At 48.0% G+C, this 16,773-nt stretch overlaps 1 protein-coding gene across 1 annotated transcript in view; it reads right to left on the bottom strand.

Annotated features, from left to right (window-relative positions):
- Positions 1–16,773, bottom strand: part of LOC119395570 (sphingomyelin phosphodiesterase) — a 661,730-nt gene that overhangs the window by 421,254 nt on the left and 223,703 nt on the right. The window lies entirely within an intron of this gene.

The raw sequence follows: 16,773 nt of genomic DNA, 5'->3' as shown, positions 1-16,773 counted from the left end.
TGATGGCGTCATGCCGAAGACCTAAGACAACCTTATCGGTTAACGGTCAACTATGAAACCGTGAAATCGAGGAAATCGGTTGCTGATGTTCCCGCGCGTACACTGAACAGGCGCAAAAATGTGCTTCAAGTGTTTCTGATAATTGACAGCGACCACAATCGGGAAATGTGTCATTGCAACCGATCATGCGGGCATAACGCCTTGTGAAGGCCACACGAAGATGAATCTAGTGAATCATACATGTAATGTTTCTCTTTAGATTATGAGGCATGCGTGAGCTCATTTCCGGGTCCCATTTATATAGTCGCCTGTGACGTCGTTGGTGCGCTGATGCAAGTTGTTAGTGTATGTTCATGAAAACTCAATTCGCGCTTCCGGGGCATTGTTTAAAGCTGTTTTAGCTGCAGCGTCAGCCTCATTATGTCCCATAACGCCACAGTGAGCAGGTATTCACTCAAATGTGACATTGTGACCGTGTTTGTGAATGTGGAGAGGCTCTGAGATTTTTATAGATAAAGTATAGTACGCGCATGGTCTCATCACGCAAGCGATGGTTTGAAGAGCAAGTTTGGCATTACAGAATATTGTTCATCTACGGACAGGCCCGGACAACAGCAAGTTCCGCGGCTGTTGATGAGGTCTTGTGGTCTAATTTGAAGCGTTGAGCGATGATCATCTGCGGAATGGCAAAGGTTGTGGAGGAAATATATGACGTCATAGACCCATCTGTGTATACGTTGCCGTACCGCCGTACATTGAGTAAATGTGACGGAGGGTAAGTTGCTTTAGTCCAATAGGTGGTACAGGGGACTTCGTAATCCCAGGCTTCTTAAGCCTAAATGGCGTTCTAGGCAGGACCCAGAGGACATTCTTGGTGGTATAATGTTCTCGTACAGCAAGAGTGTTCTTGAATAACTGCAATCGCGGTGGGTGTGAGAGAGTGCTGATAGGGGTCCTGTGTCGAGTGAACATGCGATGAATCCTGAAAACGTAGGGACCATGGAAGAGGGCAGGACGTGCGCTCGTCCTGTTTTCTTGCGTGGTCCCTGTGTTTCCAGCGCTATGGCTTGATGCTGTGGCATGTCAGCAGATGCACTAAAAAGCATTTGATTGCATCCATCATTCCATATTACTTGAAAAGCTTTGAACTTACGGTATTCGCGGCCCTTGTCCTAACCTCGTAAATTCTTACCTAGACCGTCGCTATCAATAAGTCTAAATTGAAAATTGCCGCTCCGTTTTAAAACATATTTGTATTCGCGGCCCATTTCTTTCTATAGTTTACATAAATGACGTACTAAATATCTACAGAGATGCAAAATACGCAATGTCTGATTTAATGTATGATGCACAATATGTAATGTACGCTGACAACGCTAGCCTGTTTTTTTTTTCATCACCTCAACTTTTACCCTTCAGAAAAAAGGCAACGCTGCTCTAAAAGCTCTCGAAGAATGGTTAGCAGCAACAGTTCAGCAAATTAATACAAAAACGACAAACGCCGTGATTTTCAGACCCAAATGGAAAAATAAGCTGCAATCACATCACCCTTCTTTATGCACATGAAACAATCGCAATGGTATGTAGTGCGCAAATACTTGGAGTTATCTTCACGCAAAATATGCTTTGGGTTGCACACATCGAATCTGTCAGGCAAGCAACACTGTGTGGTCCGTATATGGGACGTCACAGATCAGTATAACCTTTTAAAATAAAGCTTCTTGACATATTGTAGGCTTGGGCGTGTTGGTAATTCATTTCACTATTTTAGCGCACTGTAGGATCAAGATGCAGGACAGAATAACACACGGACACAGCGCTATCTTCTAAAATGTGATTTATTACAGTAGGCGTCACATCAGCAATTAGGTTGAAAAGCAGCGCGCGCAGGTTCATTTTTAAGTAACGAAAATGAAAACATAAGTTGTTTTCTCAAAACACGTGTAGCCCTTGGTTTACAGAATGATGACAATAGATTTTGGATAACATATGTTAGTCTACGAGATGATGAGGGCCGAAGAAAAAGAAGAGTGCATGGTAAACAAGAAGCTTTCGTCGTGTGACGTCTTGTGAAGGCCACACCAAGATGAATCCAGTGAATCATACATGTGATCTTTCTCTTTAGTTTATGAGGCATGCGGAAGATGCTTTCCGGGTCCCACTTATACAGTCGCCTGTGCCGACTGTATAAATTTATACTGTTAGCATACATGCCAAAACAGCAGTTGCTCAACTGGGCACAAGTACACGAATTTGAAAAGTCAATACAAAAGTACATGAAAATCTCACATCTTGACAAAATAAATGCCACATTCAATGCGCACACTGCAGCAAAACTCAGCAGAACACAGGTGAGCAAGTGAGTACATTTTCATAGGTCAGTTCAACATTCGATACCAGCAAAAAAAGAAAAAAAGAAGAAAACAGAACCGGTAGTTTAATTCAACAATGCACTTTCGAAATCTTTAACATTGTTACACAGTACAACGTCATTCCGTAACTTGTTCCATGTGTCAACAGCGGGTACAAAAAATAATTCTTGAACGATTTTGTGTTATGCTTCAAAGGTTTAATGTGTTTGGTGTGCTTTGTCCGCAAATGCGACGTGTCTAGAGTGAAACCTTTTGTTGCGTCTGTTTTGTAAATGCCATGGAATATCTGAAAAAATAATTTCATGCTGTTGATGTTCATTCTTTCGTGCAATGTAAGAAAATTGCGCCTTTGTTCTTAGGCTTGTTACTGACAGCGTTCTACGGTAGAAATTAAAAATAAATCTTAACGCTCTATTTTGAAACCGTTCACATGCTCTCAACCAATTACAAAGTGCTTCGCCATATTTATTCATCGTCGTCAACCACAGCATCAACAAAGTGCACGTAATGCGTTGGAGATGTTTAACGGGTACCTCGATTCTCCACAGACCGACGAACAATGGCACAATGAGTGCTTCCCTCCTGCACAAAAAATGTGTTGATTTATGGCGTAATGAGTACCTTGTTTGTGTGCTTGCATTAGTTGCCCCAAGAGAGTTTACAACGGGCAGTAGAAAGGCCGCTGTTCCAGCTTTCGCTGTGACTGTGCTGCGTACTCCACGCGGGCCTGGCGTTTTTTTTTGCCATTTCGATCATATTTGTAGTTGGTTCCAACCTAAGAATAAGTGTTGCCAGCTGGTGCTTTCAGCCAGCAAGCGATGACAAGCCGGAAAAGGCGAAGAAGACGAGGAGCGCTAGCCATTCGTTCGTGTCTGACATTCAAGCAGAACTCGTTGTTGGGCTAGTTGGTGCATTGCATCAAGGAAGTGTATCCAGCCAGAAACGGACGAACACAGGAAATGGTGAAGGAGACAGGAAAACGGCTAGACTACCAACTCTTTAATCACCAAATCGAGGCTCAAATATATACACTGATGATCTCCCATGGTCATCACACAATCGCCTTCACATCAACCGATGCAACAAAACAGGCATAGCACAAAAACATGGCGTGCAATTACTGTGTGTCATTTTCGCTTCCTTCTTTGGTTGTCGAGATTATAAAAAGATTGCAGGAAATCTTGTTCCATTCTGCGCAACGCCACAGAGCTATCACTGCAACCCGCTTCGCCCTTCTTTGAAATGTGAAAGGCCTCGAGTATTTCACGTGCCATTTTTCATGACATCTGCCCAAAATTCTCATTTCGTTCAGTAACGGCTCACATTTGCACTGTTTACAGTGAAGGTCCAGATTCGACCCTGTCCCCTTTTCTAACCATTTGAAATGTTCCCACGCTCTAGTGTTTGCACAACGCCGCGTCTGGCCTATGTAAACCGCCCCACATGTCAGTGGTATCTCGTATACCACGCCCACAGCACATTCCACAACGATCTGGCCACACTTCGCATCACACTGTGGTTTCTTCTTTCGTACAATACGTGCGCATAAACCACTCAGCTTCCTTGGTGCCGAGAATACTACAGGCACGCCATACCTGACAGCAACCTTTTCAGGCCATGCGCAATTCGGTGCGTATAGGGAACTACTTGCGGTGTCCGGTGCTCAGGCCAAGTCTTTCCGTTCATTTTTTGTAGCAATGTGTCTGTTACAGCAGACACAACAGAGATGAGAAAACCCACGTTTTGCAGTCTGTGAATCTGGACCCTAAAGCTTGTCTCAACTATGCGTTCACAGGACTTAGTCAGGGCGGATTCAAGGCCAAGAGAACCGATAACCCTCTTGATATTTTTTGAGTGCGCGCGCCCATATGGCAACAACTCTTTCTTGGCTCTGGGTAAATACATCCAACACACCTGTCTTTCGAGACACTTGATGGTAATGTCTAAAAATTCCATACGATTGTTCGCCGGCAGCTCATGTGTAAAATTAAGACCTTTTCCTAACTCTCTAAAGCAGCACAAAATGCTTTGCACAGTGTTGTCATACGCCAAGTTAACACCGGCTCATAAAGCTACAAAAAATCATCAACGTATCTAAAAATTCGCAGGACTGTGCCTTTGTCAATGGTGGGTTCTAAATGACGGTCAATAGAGGACAAAAAAATACTGCACAGAACTGGGGCAACACAGGATCCAATGCATATCCTGTTCTTTTGGCAAACAAGCCTGCATCAAAGGATACAACTGTCGACCGACGGTAGAACTCGAGGAGGGACATAAACCTTTCAGCACTAATCGCCGCAGAATATTAAAAGGCAATAGTCCCATTAAACTCAATGCGCTTTCTGACAGACTTAAACAGCTCTGCATGCGGTACAGAGTAAAATAAGTCCTCGACATCAATAGAAAATAAAAATCCTATTTCTGTCTGCTCTTTTAAAAAGGCAATGACATCTGTCGATATTCTTGTTAGGAATGGATCAAGCAAATCAAGGGCGTTCAAGGGGTCAAGTAAAAAAAGGCTAACTTGCTGGAACCATGTACCGGGTTCACTAACGACACACCTGAACGGCATATCGAGCTTGTGCGTTTTAAGAGCGAAAAACCCATCCAAAGTTCCTTTCTTTCATTTGCTAATTGCATTAGCTAATCTGGAGAGCTGCATTTCGTTGCACATTGCTATCGCCTTACTCTTCATTCTGCAGCCTTTGCGGCTCACCTGTACAGAGTTCTTTGATAATGCTTGCACGGCCTTTTCTTTGTGCGATGACGTTGAAATCACCACGAATCCACCTTCTATGTCTGCTTGTAGCAGTAGAAGGTCATTCCTTTCAAAGTAGGAGAAGACTTGCTGCGTGCTGTCCTTTGGTAGAAGGTCCCTTTTCCGTGCAGTTCTCACGATGCTGTCAACACCGTCTAAAAGGCACCTTTCACCATCTTCATCAGCTTTATAAGCCAGTTTCCTGTTTAGCGCGAGCAGTTTGTATGTTGGCATCTTGGGTAGGAACGCTGAACTTCGGTCCTTTCTGCAATATGGCAGCAACGCCTTTAGGTACTGACGCCTTGTCAAGAAGAACCAGGCTGCAGGGTTTCACGGGTGACTTCCCTACTTTCCTTTCCGTGAAATGCAAGATGCGTTGCCATAGAAACTCGGTGTTCTGCATTGCGACCCGCCTGAAGGCCTTCATTTTTTCTGTAGCAATCGAATCTGGGTTACGAGCACAGCACAACACTCGAATCTAATCGTACAGTATCCTAACCTGCCTCTAAATTTCCGACTTTATGATCCGGCAAGTGACCACCGGGCGGTGTAACCATGCCGTGTCTTGCTGTTCCACTGTTCCTGCCCTAGCGTGTGACAAACTGGTGGAGGAGCTGGGTAATCTATGCACCATACCCCTCCGGGTAGCCAGAGGTGAAGCACCGCGTCGTACGCCTGTGCACCTCGCCGGCAGAAGAATCCGAGGGCAAGCCCCTGAGTTTAGACTGCTCCCAGGCAACATGGCGGCTCCGATCATCCCAACCGGCACCAACATAACCGGCATGGAAGGCACAACGCCACTTGTACTCTGCTCAATCCACTAACGCCAAATCCATTTCACGGCGCAGCACATCAGGATGTGTAAGACTGGCACGTTCACTACGAGCTTGTTGCCGTGCAAAACAAGTGGGACGATGGAGAGAAACTGCTCCACGTCTATTTCAGTGTCATGTATGGCGCGCATATGTGATGGGATAACATCATTGAAGAGTTGAAACGCCGGCTTCTTGATACTGTAGCTGCATCACAATGATCCCTCACAATCATCATCATCGTTTTACCACTTACGCGCCGCGCCTCTCGCGCAGCTCATGCCCAGAGCGCGAAGCGCGAGCAGTACGACTAGCTCACGCTCCTGGCGGTTACGACGCATGCAGCCGCCGTCGCAAGGTCGGTCGTCTCTCGAATAATGTGGCGAGATTTGGGCACGGCCACGTCGGCCGTCTTCACGTCTCTCTCTCTCTCTCGCTACAATACTTATGCCAGCCCTGATCGTCGGCAGCGAGCTGAGCGAGATCTCCAGTCCCGCTTACAAATGCCGAACGAAAGGTGTCGCAATGCACGTGTAGGACAAGATGCGTCTTTTCGAACGACGCCATGTCAGAAGAGAAGTTGCGGTACCTTTTGCGTGGGGTGAAAGAGCAGCTTTTCGGTGGACTTGTGCGCAGTGCACCCAAGAGTGTCACAATCTCTTTCTGAGGCCGTAACCATTAAACACACTCTATGGCAACGGCCCCCACCATACGAACAACAAGCCAACGCTACCTTAATACGAACTACTTGGGAACTTTCGGTGACCACATGAATTTCTTCCGAGAGCTCATGGGCTCCAGCAATCCGCGAAGAACTCCAGAAGCTGTCGGTACCGTCAACGGCCACCATCTCCTCTTTGTCCAAGAGAACCGCCTTTTATGAGAGCCCCAACCGCTGAGAGACTTCCTCCACATGTCTTAAGCTCAAGCTTTGACACAACCTGCCACACCTTCGGCTACGCTTCACACCACAGACCCGGCGATGCTGCTGGCAGTGCGAGCGGCCCCGTATTAGAACGACCATCGACTCAGAAACTCAGGCCAGTAGTTTCAGATAAGGAAGGGTATTTTGTAATTATGCCGGACAGTTTGTTCTCAGAAAAAGCATTAACAGCCATAGGAAAGAATTTTAGGACGGTAAAACTTAAGCCATCGGTAGTTAGGCAACGTGCTGTCGACCTTTTGTTAAGACATAATCTTGAGAGAATAGCTTGTAATGTCAAGAAGGCCAAATCACTTACTTTAGAATTGTTTTTTCAGCCAAAACACATAAGAACGAGGTTCCGTGCAAGGCACCTGGCAAGTCGCTGTATCTAGTTATTTGCAGAACTGCTTAACGTCTTTGAGTTTTTCAGACCCTTTTCGTATGCGTAATTCTGAGGCGCTAGTTCAGTTCCTCTCAGAGGAGAACCCCGGCTGTTGTAAGGCCTTTAGTATGGATATTGAGGACCTGTATTATTCTTTGCCGCATGAGGACTTGTTAAAATGTGTTAATGAATGTATTAACGAACAAGAGCACCAGACGGTTTTCACCGAAAAATGTGGTGTTTCTACCGGGGCATTTCTAGAAATCCTTTCCATGTATTTAAAGTCGACGCTGGTAGGTTGGAAGGAAGGCGTTTATGTGCAGAAATCAGGGATATGTATTGGTTCTAAAGTTGCTCCGGTTCTTAGTGATTTATACCTTAGCAAGATAGACGATCTTTTGGAAGGCGCCTTAGGTAATTCGGTTATTAAGGTTTTTCGTTATGTGGACGATTACTTGATTTTTTGTAGTGGTGAGGACTTTGAAAAGGTGGTAACTTCCGTGAGCGAAAAATTTGAATTAAATGGAGGAGGGCTGCGCTTTACTAAAGAGGTGCCTCAGAATAATGGAATACAATTTCTAGACATTTTCTTAACGTTCCAGAAGAACCACGTGTGTTGGCAGTATTCTCCTAGATCTTCGAAACCGCTGTTAAATTTTTCGTCAAAGCACTCGAAAGTTGTAAAAAACGGCATCGCCATGTCTTGCCTTAAGTCAGCCCTCACCAAGTCGTGTGAGCACAAAATGAGTGATAGCTTTAACGCACAGGTTACACGTGTTTTAGATGTAGGGTATCCTCGTGATGCAGTGGCCACGGTCGCTGAACGTTTAAAGAAGTCTATTGTGTTAAGTCCGAGCATGGTTGCAGAAAGCGATAGGAAGAAACGTGTGGTAGGTATACCGTACATTCATCGCGTATCTGACAGGCCAAAGAAAGTAGGAAACAAATACGGCGTTAATGTTGTTTTCACGGCTGCCAATAAGCTAGGTAAGATTTGTGCCGCTGTGCAGAGGAAGAATGAGGGAGTAAAAGACAAGAAGCGGACCGATATTTGTTTCATAAAACACACCAAAAAATTCACTGATTGCCGTACGAGTGTGGTGTATAAGATCCCTTTCAGCTGCGGCCGCTTCTACGTAGGACAGACGGGCAGATGCAACAACCAGAGATTGTTGGAACATAAGAGATCGCTAACAGGAGGCTCACCTTCTAATCTATCTTTACATTGTCGAGATTGTAAATGCACGCCAAAATTTGATGAATGCGCAGTATTGTACCGGCATAGAAATGAAGAAACGCGCCTGATGATTGAAGCTTGGCATATCGAGAATAGTGGTAGTGCATGCGTGAGCCAACCGTCGATTAACTTGCATAAACATGAAATCAAATGCCTTAACAGTTTTCTTCCACGTAGACCGCCACGCGTGCCGGATTGATAGGTTCGCCTGTTGCATGGGCATGCGCAGATAAGTTTTCGTGCCTTCTTTCTTTTCAGCCGTTGTGCTTCTCTTCAGTTGTTAGTCGGCGTTTGTGGTGTCCTGACTTCTTTATTGTGTCCGTGTTTGCACGCCCTGTCTTTTTTAGAACAAACGGCAAGCCGCGTATTACCGTGTCGATGAACCGCTGCGATGTCTGTGCAGCATTTCGAAGGCCGAATGGCATTCTCAAAAATTCGAAGAGGCCAAATGGGGTGGTAATCGCTGTCTTAGGAATATCTTCTTCTCCTACTGGAATTTGGTGAAAGGCTCGGACTAAGTCAATTTTGGAGAATACTGTTGTTCCATGTAGAGCTGATGTGAAATCCTGAATGTTAGGTAGGGGATACCGGTCCGGAACGGTTTTTGCGTTCAGGGAACGGTAGTCTCCACAAGGTCTCCAGTCACCTGACTTTTTGGGTACGAGGTGGAGTGGAGACGCCCAGCTGCTAGATGATGGTCTTATTATTCCAAGTTCTATCATGTGTTCGAACTCAGCCCTGGCAACTTTGAGCTTATCAGGAGCAAGTCGTCGTGGGCGAGCGAAAACAGGTGGACCAGTGGTGATGATGTGATGGCGGACATCATGTTGCACGGGTTTTGTCCAGTCAGGTGGTTGCGTGATGTTTGGGAACTCTCGAAGAAGCTCAGAGAAACGGTCATTGGCCACTGTTGTAGTTGGGGCGATTGTGCATGAGTCATGGGAAACGACACCATGAACAGAGAGAAGTGTAGTAGTGTCTAGCAGTCGATGCCGTTTCACGTCGACCAGCAGTCCATGGTGGTTTAAGAAGTCAGCGCCAATGAGGGCACGGCGTACGTCAGCGACGAGAAAAACCCAACGAAACACGCGGCGCAAGCCGAGGTTTAGAGTGAGCGACCGCGATTTGTACACGGGGACCTTGCTACCGTTGACAGCTTGAAGGTAGGAGATCGGGGGTGTCGTTCGGTCGGATTTTTGAGCCGGAATGATGCTGACCTCTGCACCAGTGTCCACCAGGTACTGCTGGCCTGTGATTCTGCACATGACGTGTAGTAGGCGACTTTCTGGTTGGCCTTGACCCGTCGTCGCCGTTAATGGTCGGCCTGCTTGTTTTCCTGCCACGAGCAAGGTTGGAGACAGTGACGCGCGTCCTTCCCAAAACGACGGTGGTAAAAACACATACTTGGTGGTGTGGGAGACCGGGAGCGTTGTTCTCGTCCATACCGCGGGGTGCTTGGGCTGCGGTCTCTTCGGTGACGTGGTGGGGTGTAATGACGCTCCGCAGCACAAACCAGTTCTTCCAAGCGATGGCAAAGTGCGTCGATAGGAGAAGCAGGGGCAGATGGTATCTGTGGAACGACACTCACGTTGTTGGATGATGGCGTGACGTTGCACACATATGGCGTCGCTACCTCCAGGACTTTATCTGCCAGGCTGGCCAAACTGTTGAGGTCCAACGTGGATGCAGTGGCGAGGACCATTTGCACATTGGCCGGAAGGCGCTGCAGAAAGAGTTCGCGCAGCAAGTTGTCATCTGTGGGGGTTGTGCTGCTGCTCATCAGTGTACGCATATGACGAAGAAGCTGGCTTGGCCGGCGGTCGCCCAATTCCTCCGCGGAGAGCAGTTGTTGGATGCGAGAACGCTGTGATACCGTCGTTCGCTCCAACAGAGCAGCCTTGAGAGTGCTGTATGGTTGGCGGAGGGCGGTCCTGAAAGCAGGTCACATACCTCTTCGGCAGCGGCAGGTGACAGTGCCGAAACAACGAGATGGTACTTGCGTTGTTCGGTGCGCACGCCAGAAAGCACGAATTGTGACTCTGCTTGCAGGAACCAGATCGAAGGGTTGCGGTCCCAGTAAGGTGGGAGTCGGAAGGAGACCGCAGAGACGTCATGATCGGTCGTGCCAGTAGCTTCCGTGTTGGGGTGTGTCTCGTTGCGTTGCACGGCTCTACAATACTTCGGCAGTGCCGCGAATCACGTCCGGGTCACCACTTTGTAGAGCCGGGTTGTACGAGACGGACACGTCTTTTCAGTAACAACGTCTAGTTTATTCTGCCCAACAAGAGCGAGGAAAGTAGAGCAAGTGCGCACACTGCACCGGAAGTGGCGAGAGTGAAAGAGAGAAGAATGTTCGTAACGAGAGAAAGAAAAGGGAGCTCGCGGTCCGGCACCGAACCGAGGCGCCCCGCAGAGTTTTTACGACCGCGGGGGTGTGCGACGGTGGACGCGTCGCTACAGCATTTTTAGTTGCGAAGCATCTTATGGCAGAGCTCAAACGGTGTGCGGCGTGACCACCCTTACTGCGCATGCACAAATCCTCTGCACACACCTCATCTCCACAGACCTTCTCCCCACTCTCCCTTTCCCCTCTCCACGTCCCCTCTCTCCTCCCCCTCTCCATTCCCCCTCTGAAACGCGGGCTCGACAGGCTAAAACGCTGCTTGGCATCGCCTCATGGCCCCCTTTAGCGGGAGATGGTGTAATTTTTAAAGTGCAGAGCGCTTTAGAGGCCAGGGCTGTCGTCGTCTCATGTCACTTTGCGTCACGTATAGGCGAAGCCATGTATAGCACAGCCATGTATATATAGCATAGCCATGTGTGAGTGAGAAAACGAAGTGAGGTTGAGTGAGGTTTTCATGTTACCACCTGTCACTTATGTTCGTCATACAGTCACATCAGGCAATACCAATTTTGGTGTATGACAAGCTAGCGAAACGGCCGCGAATGCACCATGAGCGTGACATATAAATCATGACATACATGACATGCATATCATGGTTTTCATGTTACCACCTGTCATTCATGTTCGTCATACAGGTGCGTCGCGCAATACCAATTTTGGTGTATATCAGTCTAGCGAAACGGCCGCGAGTGCACCATGAGCGTGGCATATAAATCATGTCGGACATGACTTGCATGTCATGATTTTCATGTTACCACCTCTCATTTACGTTCGTCATGCAGTTGCGTCGAGTAATACCAGTTTTGGTGTATATCAGTCTAGTGAAACGGCCACGAGTGCGCCATGAGCATGGCATGTAAATCATGCCATGCATGTCATGACTTTCACGTCACCGCCTCTCATTTACGTTCGTCATGCAGTCGCGTCGCGCAATACCAGTTTTGGTGCATATCAATCTAGCGAAACGGCCACGAGTGCGCCATGAGCAAGACATGTCAATCATGTCGTACATGTCATGCGTGTAATTATTTTCATGTTACCACCTCTCATTTACGTTCGTCATACAGTCGCGTCACGCAATACCAATTTTGGTTATATCAAGCTAGCGAAGCGGCCGCGAATGCATCGTGAGCATGGCATGTAAATCATGACATACATGTCATGATTTTCATGATACCAACTGTTATTCATGTTCTTCAGACAGTCACATCGCGCAATGCCAATTTTGGTGTATATCAATCTAGCAAAACGACCGCGAGCGCACCATGAGCGTGGCATGTAAATCATGTCGCACATGACTTGCATATCATAATTTTCATGTTGCCACCTCTCATTTACGTTCGTCGTACAGTCGTGTCGCGCAATACCAATTTTGGTGTATATCAGTCTAGCGAAACGGCCACGAGTGCGCCATGAGCATGGCACGTAAATCATGATATACACGACAAGTATGTCATGGTTTTCACGTTACCACCTGTTATTCATGTCCCTTATACAGTCACATCGCACAACACCAAGTTTGGTGTATATCAATTTAGCGAAACGGCCGCGAGTGCTCCATGAGCGTGGCATGTAAACCATGTCGTACATGGCATGCATGTCATGATTTTCATGTTACGACGTGTCAGTTATATTTGTCATACAGAAATGTCTCCTCATACCAGTTTTCGTATATATCCATTCATTTAAACGGCCGCGAGCGCCCCGAGACCATGTCACGTAAATCATGCTGCACATGACATGCGGGTCATGATTTGCATGTTAGGACCTGTCATTATGTTTGTCATGGACTCTTGTCACGCCATACTAATTTTGGTATATATGAAACTAACGGTACGGCCGCAAGAGCCCCAAGGCCGTGGAATGAAAATCATGCTGTTCATGACATGCATGTCATGATTTTCATGTTATGAGCTGTCATTTGTGTTCGTAATAAGGTCATGTTATGCCACACCAATTTTGGTACACATCCGAGTAACGAAACGGCCAGGGGAGCCCAAAGTCGTAGGCGGCTAGATAGATAGATAGATAGATAGATAGATAGATAGATAGATAGATAGATAGATAGATAGATAGATAGATAGATAGATAGATAGATAGATAGATACGCTCAAAATCGCAGAAGTTCGCTAAGAAATGCTTCGCATTTAGAAAAAGTGCGGTTAGCGAATGACACTTCGCGATGAGTCTGTACTGGTGTGCTTTTTGTTCTTTTCCATCGCTATTTATGATCCTTCCGATAACGGACGTTTCGTGTGCATGTATGAGTGTGTTCTTGGTGCGTTTCAAAGCCGCTAGACTAGGCTCGCGTCATGAAGGAAGCAGAGTAACGTAGCGAGGGCAGAGCGGCGACAATCGTCACAGCCTGCGAGATGCAGCGCGTCGTGAAGCGTCGCAGACGACAGGCCGACAAGGTCACCAAGGTACCGTAGGTAGAGAGTAGGATAAAGAAAGGGGATTAGTGAGAACTGAAAACGTGCGAAATGATTCTTATAAAAAGGGAGGAAGAAAACAGTACACACCTCAACGGCCCTGCGCAGGGATGAGGGTAGGGGCATGAAAGAGAGAGGTAGGAGGGAGAAGGGGAAAGAAAAGAGGATGGTCGCACTCTGCTCGCGTGTCCCTCAGCAGCAGAAACCCGCGGCGCGGGCCGCCCCCAAGGAGAGGAGTAGTCAAGCAGGTCGGCAGGGGAGAGAAGGATGCCGGCAGCATCACGTGACGGGCGCACGGGCGCGGGAGGCGTCAGCCAGCGCCTCAGGAATGTAAACACTCTGTCAGGAGACAGCTAAATACGGGCCTCAAAGGCGCGTAAACAGATCGGCGGCGCCGAAAAAATCCAGCAGAGCGTAGCACCGCTGCTGGAGTTTAGAGTGTTGCGCGCTGGGGAACAGAAGTTTGTCCAGGCACAAGTGTGGCGATCCCAGTCTGCTGTAGGCACCGAACAGACGACGGCGATGGTCATCGTATCAGGGGCACTGCAGCAAGATGTGGTCGATGATCTCGTCCGCTGGACACTGCACACACGTTGGGTTTCCGCTGCCCGAAAGCCGGAAGAGGTGTTCAGCGGTGCGGCTGCATCCGATGCGTAGACGGAGGAAGAACGCTCGCGCACGTCTGTTGAGGCCAGCCCTCGGAAGCAGACGCGGAGGGTTCCCCGATGCCACCCGCGCATCCGGGTGCAGAGAGCGCAAGTGACGCGCAATGATGAGGCGAGCCACATCGCTGACACGCGCGAAGGAGGTGACAGGCGTGCGGGGATCGTGGCCCTCCTTGGCGAGGGCGTCGGCCGCCTCGTTGCCCTGTACGCCAGCGTGGGATGGCACCCACTGGAAGGCGAGATCGCAGCCGCTGTTCTGGATCACCGTGAACTTGCGAAAGAGGCGTTGCGCGATCAGGGCACCCCGCTCCCCTCGCGCAAGTGCAAGAAGCGCAGTGCGCGAGTCGACGTTTTGTGTGCATGTGAGAGTGTGTTCTTGTCGCGTTTCAATGCCGCTAGAGTAGGCTCGCGTCATGAAGGAAGCTGAGTAACGTAGCGAGGGCAGAGCGGCGACGATCGTCACAGCCTGCGAGATGGAGCGCGTCCTGAAGCGTCGCACAGGGCAAGCGGACAAGGTCAACAAGGCACCGAAAGAGTAGGATAAAGAAGGGGGGAAGAGTGAGAATAGAAAACGCAAGGAGTGTGCACTCCGTAACTCAGTTCAAATCACCCGCTTCGCTCGAGCCAATCACATCAAGCCAAAGACGTGCGTGCGGGACCACACGCACAAAAAAAAACAATTTCCGATAAAAAAGATTCTGCCACAACAAAATTGCTCCGTGCTTGTATACTTATAATGTTTGTTGATATTACGGGGGGTCATCGTTGCTGTCAGTTGAAAATTAGGGATATAACGCAACTAAATTCAAATCACCCGCCGCCCGAGAGCCAATCACTTCAAACCAAAACCACGCGTGCGGGCCACGTTCAGCGCGAGAAAAAAAATGTACCGGCGTGGGGAATCGAAGGTGGTGCCGTGATAAGTTCGTTCCGCGCTTGCATATTTGCGGTGTTTATTGATCTTATGTGTGCGAAATCATCGTTGTCAGTCGTCGACTGGAAGTGTATCGCGTGTGGGATGAAATGGGCGGCCAGAGGTGTGCCAAGGTTTTGTGTTGGTGTTCTGTGGTGTGTCGTCGTAGCCTCAACGGGCTCGTCGCTTTGTCTGCGCGCTCAGCGCTGCGTGATCGGCCTGCTTTCCACGTTTCTTGATTACGCACGGTTATTGCGTGGTTCAATCGAGTGCATCTACTTAGACAGTCCACCGCCCAGTGCCTTGTCTGACGACGACGGCGACTGTAAAGCACAAGCGTGCGCCTTAGCGGATGCCAAGGTGAGTTCAACTCGCCAAATTGCGTAACTATGTGATCTTATTGTGTGACGATATTTATGCAGGTAAGGCAGCCCGGGTGGCGTGTTCACACAGCAGTGATGATTTACGAGAAAAGTTGTCTGATAGGCAAGTATGGATTCTGCTACAGGTAGTATCTGCTTTTCTGTGATGTTTTGTTATACACTTCTAGTAGTTGCTCTATTTGTGTGATTTAAGCCTGGTGCTGTGCGATGTCAGTGCGCGTTAAAGAAAACCAGATCCCCAAGATTTCTGGAGCCCCTCCGCTACGGCGTGTCTCATAATCATATCGTAGTTTTGGCACGTAAAACCCCAAATGTTAATATCGCGAGGTCATCGCTTGAAGCGATTGTTCAATCGCCTGCCGCCATAAAAATTCGCCTGCTTTTAAACGCACTGGTCGCCTCGTACATTTTCTGTAAATAAAATGCAACGCTAATAGTGAACTAACGTGCAAATCAACTACAATGCAGTAGACGGGGACGCAGATAGACACAAAACGCTTGTCAAGCTCCTCAGAAGCGTATGTATCGCTGGTTGCGTCACCATCTACTGTGCTGCGCTCGATTAATCCATGACAAATAGCATAATTCTTCTATGGTGAGGATTTCAACCTGGCTGCGCAAGTTTTTTTTTAAATTTTTTTATTCATATACCCTAAAGGCCCATTCGGGCATTACATAGGGGGTTTTGAGACAGTTATATGAACAAACTTGCAAATAAGACCATTGGTAATATACACTGAAAACAGTAAACAATATAAAACATGCTACTATTAATACAGGTTGGGCCGCGTTGCACTTATTTCAGGGGTCTCAAACTCGCTTCAACTGCAGGGCCGCAGTCGCGAAATTTTTTAGTCTCCCGCAAGGGCAGGGACAGTGAAAAACTGAGAGGGGAAAAGATGAGGATGGGCTGGGGTGTGAAAAAAATTGTCAACTAACGTTGCCATTTCGAAGACGGCCTTTCCCATATACCGTATTGTTGACGATGGAACGCGTTTATTTACAGAATGGCCCACGAACCCAACTTCCGAGCGGCACGCCTACCGGCCGAACATCGGAGTGACCCGCCCGTGCCTGTGCGCAGCTTGATGTGCCTACCACGCGTCAGCCTCGGTCATCATCTCACCGGTCTCGCCCTTCATCTCTACCACCTGGAAAGACGGCGTGGCCGACGGAGGTGAGGTCGCTGGACGTACGGCTTTTCACAGAAGTATACCCTGCACCTGCACCACAATTGTGACGATTGAACGCGTTTATTTACAGAATGGAAAATGAATGCAGATGTACAGCTCGGAGCGAAAAACAGTTCACCGAGCCGCTCGCGAGCAAGTGCTGCCTCGTTCTCTTTATCTACTTTCCGATAGCGTGTTTGACTATATTTGTCATTTCTAAAGGAGATTTGGTGTCAGGTTTTGAGAAACATCGACACTGATACATAGACGGTTTTACAGAAGACACATGGGCGCGGCCACAAATGCTGTTAAATC

Source organism: Rhipicephalus sanguineus, chromosome 6, assembly GCF_013339695.2.
Source record: "Rhipicephalus sanguineus isolate Rsan-2018 chromosome 6, BIME_Rsan_1.4, whole genome shotgun sequence".
Lineage (NCBI taxonomy): Eukaryota > Metazoa > Arthropoda > Arachnida > Ixodida > Ixodidae > Rhipicephalus > Rhipicephalus sanguineus.
The sequence above is the reverse complement of the archived record's forward strand: the minus strand, read 5'-3'. Positions and strand labels throughout refer to the sequence as shown.